Below are 6,443 nucleotides of genomic sequence, written 5' to 3'. Positions count from 1 at the left end.
GTTTTTGGACGTTGCAAAGTTACTTTTTCCCAAAGAAATACTTTCAAAATGATAAGAGTGAAATTCTTTATGATAAAGTGAATCTATATTATAAAATTGAAAGTGTCTAAGTTTGTGACTTTTGACCACCCGAGTGATCTCGATCAAATTTTCCACATGGATGAGGTTCGGGCCTGGAAGTGTTTTTATAATGTCTAAATATCTATAGCGTCCCCGCACTTCCTAAAAAATACAATGGGAAAAGATAGGCATGGGGGACGGCGGAACGTCATTCGTCCCCCAACCTTTTCAGATCCACTTTTACCCCTGTATACCAAGAAATGAACAATGAATTATATTGTCTGGAATCTTGCACATAAATAGTTTTGTGAAATATGTTTTCTGGCAAAACTTTAAATTAGCAAAAGAGTTGCCATCTGTTTTTGATGTTGTTACACTAATTCATTTCAACTCCAAAAGACCATATCAGCTAGTTAAATAAACTTCTATCATCGTAACAATTTATCCTAAAATCCGGTAGGGTTGACGTAGCACCAAGTACTATGTGTTGAGGTAGCACAAAAAAGTTTTAAATGGAACCTGGTTATATGGCATGCTGAATGAAGCTTTATTTCAACTTTCCTTTTTCAAGAATCAAACGTGCTTGTTTTATTCCAGTGGACGATCAAGTGGACAATGCGCTGATTGACTACTCTAACACACGCTTGCAAGATGACGTTTAAGAAAATAAGGTTTGCAGATGCTCTCTTTACTGGAAGTTATTTGAGGCAATTTTTTGCTGTGATATCTTCACTGTGAACTGTAATCACTCGCGTCGGAAGCAGGCGCGTCAGTAACGGTGGGTATACGCGTAATTGAGGGTATTAAAAACAAGTGGGTTTGGCAATGATACGAGTTTCAATAGTACTTGTAATGGTTTTATACTAGTAGCGTTCCACTTGTAAACATAAATGACTGATTCTGTACACTGTGCAGAAATACACTGCTGGTGGAAAATACAGTAAGATAGTCATCTTTCATAAGCATTCACTTATTTTATCCGCTGTAAAGCACTTGTAATGATTTTACACTAGTAACCCTACACTTGTACACCTAAAATACAAGTGTATTACTTTGTATTTAATTCTATTAATTGCAGAAATTTATTCTTTATGAATATATCTTTTCATGCAAAGTATTGCATTTAACCTGTAAATTGTCGAAAGTGTAGTTGAGTTGAGTTGAGTTGAGTTGATTTTAGTTTAACGTCCCTTTCAGCAGCGAGGCTATATGAGACAGGACCTACTGATTAACGTGGAATCCGAACCACATGAGTTCCCGCCGGGGATCTAACCCGTCTTCCACACCAAAGGAGCATACGCTAACCACTTAACCACGAAGTTTCTCTCGAAAATGTGGTGTACCAAAAGTAAAACAGCACCTTGTGTTGAATTGACGGAAACATTTTTACTGTGTGGAAACTAACACACTGTTTATTAGTATTATTTACAATCTTCCATAAACAAGACAAATATGAGAAAAATATATTTATACTTGTATTTGCGTTGTCACTGATCCCAAAGACAATCTTTAAATCACACATGTTTCTAAATGCAATATTCTTTTCCTTTTAACAGAATAAAAAGTTGAAATACTTTTTTCTTGTATCTACATTACAAGCACGTATACTGCTGTTTGAATACCGCACATTGTATGATACCTTCAAAAGCAATATGTGTTAAACTTTTTCAACGATTCTATTTTCAACAGTCATCGTTTACGGTACAGATCTGATTGAAGACGTTGTTCTTATGTATATTATTTAGTTGCTAAGTAGATTAAATTAGTAACTTAACATTTTCTGTCCCCTTAACATTGTAAAGATGCACTATTGTAGCTCCTTTCGCTGTGTCAACACCACTACTTACATAAAACCCTCATAATATTATTACATTGAAGTGATTCTTTCTTATCGTAGGAATAATAAGTGGGAAAATAAAAACTCTTAAACTATGAGAATTATTCTTTATTAACTATTAGCATACATTATTACATATAAAATACATTATAGCAATTGTGTAGACTTCAAAAAATCGTAAAATATTTTCGTTCGTACAAGGTAGTGATAGATTTTGGTGGCGATTTGGTTTCTAATATGACATTGAAGTTTAATGTCCTCAATGTGCATCATTGGAGACTGATGAGCGAGCTGTTTTATAATGACGAAGGACGACTGCGTGGGGTTAATAATTCTTTTTTAACGAGAGGTATGAATGCAGGGGTGACAGAGTTCAATGAAAGATATACCGAAAGTCAATAAGTCTTAGGGGAGGTTCGGAGATTGCTAATAAAACGATAATTGGTTCACGATAAGCTCAGTTGTAGCAGATCGATAGCAAAAAATTTGTCTCTGTATATTATGTGATAAAATAGTATCAGCAGTTGTCTTGGCTTATGCAAGATGGGACATAATTTTATTGTACGGAAGTTTTACACCACTAGTTGGATGACATTTTTGCCCTTCAGTTGATTTCCCCCCCTGGAAAAACTATCACAGGGATATACCAAACTCACCCCATCTGCATCAAATTTGATATGATGGTTGACATTCGCCTGCTGTACAAGCTTGTGGTGTGCAGTTTTTTGGTTCTTAAGTTATACGTAAAATAAAAATGAAACAAAGGATGCCTTTATTAAAAGTATGAGTAAAAAGAAATCTTTGAGTTTAACGTCCCATGTTTATGCCAGTTAGGCTCAAACAGACGATGATTAACGCAAGTGGATGATGATGGAAGAATTGGTGTAATGAGAAAGTGGGAGAAAACGGGAGTATCTCGAGAAAACCCACGGACACGATGTTGTACACCACAAACTTACTGGGCCTGAGATCGAACCACGGACCCCACGCACCATAGGTAAACGCTCTACCACTGAGTCACATGTACCCAAAAGTATGATTAAGTTTCAACTAGTTTCCAGGTCCTAAATTATCACAAGGTATACAGGATACCTGACACCATATATAAAATTTCGAAATCTTAGCTACATGCTATGAAAAATATGGGATCAGATTGTCTCTGAGCGAGAATAACTGCTATAACAATTCTTAGCATCCTCATGTGTTAAAGAAAGTTCAAAGAAATATTTAAAAAGTTTAAGAAATTATGTTTAAAATGCTGATGTACACGTTAAGTAAAATAAAATGCTATTCATCACTTCCTACACTGATTATACTATTTGATCATGTATAAGCTTCGTTATCACTAGGGCCCGGAAGTTGAGAAAAACAATCCTCTTTTTTACGAGTGCCCGAAGACGAGGGCTTAACATAATATATGTTCATTTTGGGTCATTGTAGGCCAGAAAATGGTGGATTTTCTTTGTCCTTTTTTGCTTTTTTCGGCATATTTTTTGTTAATTGGGCTTTTTAAGCTTTTCATAGGTCTTAACGTCTTTCTTTGCACTTCATCTTTCGACAATAAATTTGCTGATCATTAACTCGAATCACCACCGCCTCTTAAACATCTTTTCTTTAGTAAAGAAAATTCAAAAGATAAGACATTCTTCAACGACTGCACTGATAAGACCAGATCTGCAACAATCACAATCAAATAAGAAGGCGTAACAATGTCCTCCACCGAGGGGGATGAGGGTGGAGAAGGTTACTTATTTTAGTTTGTACTTCAGTTTGTGGAAGAAGGACAGACCATTAATCTATCAGAAACTTGTGTTCTTGAGCATTATATTTATTAGATATGTAATTAAATTGGGTCTTATTTTTGCGTACTTTTTTCCAGTTTTAGGTCCTTTTTTTAGATATATTTAGGTCTTTTTATAGGTCCTTTTCAGGCAATTCTTAGCAGGGCCGGCCTTAGGAAGTATGGGGCCCGATTGGAAACATTTTGCGAGGCTCCAGGTTTACAACTAACTTGCACCAAGGTCTATGTTGCGCTCTCCCTGCTGGTCTAGTGGTTAGAGCCTGCGCCTGTGATATACCGTACATAATCTTGAGCCGATCCCCGGTGAGAGAGCACACAAAATTTAATTTCATAATCACTCCCTTTCATTAATCATCCATCTTCTAAGAACAAATCCTGGGACGTCAAGTAAAAACAAAAGATCATTTTCATTTCATTTCAAAAATTTAATAGAGATTTTGCAGTCAGAATGGATGGTAACCAAAATGTGTTCTTAAATAGTGCGTGAAAGTTAATAGACTAAACATATATAAGGCGCACTTCAATATAAAATTATATACAGTATATGTAAATATACAACTAGCAATATTAGTATATCATGTCTGAAAAGGACATAGTCATATGCTAAGTTTGTCAGTTCATGTTTCTTATAAGTTTGACTAAGAAAAATGATTAACAGCAAAGACAGTTTCGAAACATTTTACCGTTTCTATGTTGTGGAGTCCACTTTCAGGAGGAACTAACAGTAATCTCTCATCATGGACGGGTCCCATTTCCCTTTATAATGTTTTTGCATCTGCAAAATGTTCTGGTGAAAATGCTCACCCTGTCCGTAGTTTATAACAGCTATTTTTTCAGAGAAATAACTCAAATGAAAATGCAGACAGTGAATGAATTTTAAAATAAATATTTCATCCTTGTGCCTCGCAATTTTTCAAGAAGATTCAGTATTTTATAGTTTTCTTATCTTACAAGTAAACCTATTGAGTCAAAATCTAGTTTCTTGACCAAACTTGGCAGAGAATTGTGGAATATGAAGAAACGAGCTTAAACAAAATTTAAAGTGTTTCCTTCCGTAGCCGGCCGCAGTGGCCGAAGACCTGATTGATCAGAATAAGCCATAAAAATGTGTTTCAAGTTTGAAAATTTCACTTTATTTGTAAAACGGATAAAGGGATGAAAACGAAAACACATTAACCGACACCGACAGGAAGTATACATCTATTTGAGGGTATGCTGCAAGAAGGTATGAGGGCATGGTTTCCATCTTGAAGTCGGCCATCTTGTATCTCGCTCGACTTTTTTTTTTTAATAGGAAGGGGGTCCTATAATATTTCAAAATGGGCTAGAATTTTACGAGGAATACAATGGTGGAGTCTGTGTTTCCGTAAGTTTATATTTGTAAGATATAATGAAATGCACATTGATATGAATTCGTTGATTCAAAGATTTGTTAACAGCTATATCTTTTTTAAAAGAATTAATGTCAGGAAAACCTAATGTATGCTAGTGAGAAAATCGTAGGTAGCTACTTATGAAAGGTATAATCAGTTTGAAATCGTTATCGATTGCAAACAAAATGAAATGGTGATGAGACGATCACAAACCTTAAGGAACTGATGGAAAATGGATGACATATATTCTATTGGATTATTCGCGTAAGCAGACAAACCTATTCAGTACGCACTAGTATACGTTGGGTATTCCCGATTTGATTTGTTTAATTTAAAAGAAATACATCCACAAGAGTTTCCGCAGGAGAGGGCAAAGTTTGTCCTCTGGTTTTGTATTTTTAATATAGCTATAATAAGAGAAAGGATATGCAAAGAAGTCGCCCTGAGGCTGATTTATTTAATATCATATCGGTATTCATGGTAGTATCACATGACATAATCAGTAAGAACGCCAGGAACTTTTACTTAGTGGGGTGTTCAAAATAAAACAGAGTGTGCACCCAGAATAATGATATAGTCTACATTTTTACACAAACTCAAAGAAAACAACATTTTTACGCCTAGGGGTGTGTGTAAGGAAATTTGGGGTAGTATTAGGGGTGTTGGGGTGTGAAGAATACTCCCTGGACATAATATCTATTTTTACAACAGAAGTTGTAAACGTAAAAAAAATTAAACTACTCCAGCATTAAATTCAGAAAATATTTTCTTAAGCCCGGAAACTTAATACAAACTATACATTTACTTGTTAGGAAGAGGCCATATCCTCCCTTGTGGAGCTCATGGATGTACCTGTATTGCAATATGTTGTTGTGTGTACTTGACAACCGAGAGTAGCACAGGCATTTTAATTAGCCCTGGGGCCCTGCAATTAGAATGGCATGCGTTAATTACATCTATTAAGAGCAAAATTTAGTCATAGGGACCACAACACACTTATTTGCTCTGGGGCCAAAATGCTGTTCGAACGGCACTGGAGAGTAGAGTAGCACGGAGCCCCCTTAGGCGCGAAGCTCGATTGGGAGCAATCGGTCCAATCGGCTTAAGGCCGGCCCTGATTCTTAGGTCCTCAACTTCCGAGCCTTAGTTATCACAATCTTCATATATTTGAGCACTTTTAAATCTAAATATGAAAACTTTATAAAAGGCTATTCTGTTTCAAAATAAGTTTTTTTCTATGTAAGTCAAAATAGTTTATTATTTACTTGTTTGCTTGTCGTTTTGAATCATATTTACGTTCATATTTACGAGTTTGAGATAATCGTTTCTTGTAAATCCACTGTTACGAAAATTATATTACTATAATGCTCGT

The sequence above is a fragment of the Thermobia domestica genome, chromosome 1 (assembly GCF_964235325.1).
Source record: "Thermobia domestica chromosome 1, izTheDome1.hap1.1, whole genome shotgun sequence".
NCBI lineage: Eukaryota > Metazoa > Arthropoda > Insecta > Zygentoma > Lepismatidae > Thermobia > Thermobia domestica.
Note: the sequence above shows the minus strand (reverse complement) of the source record.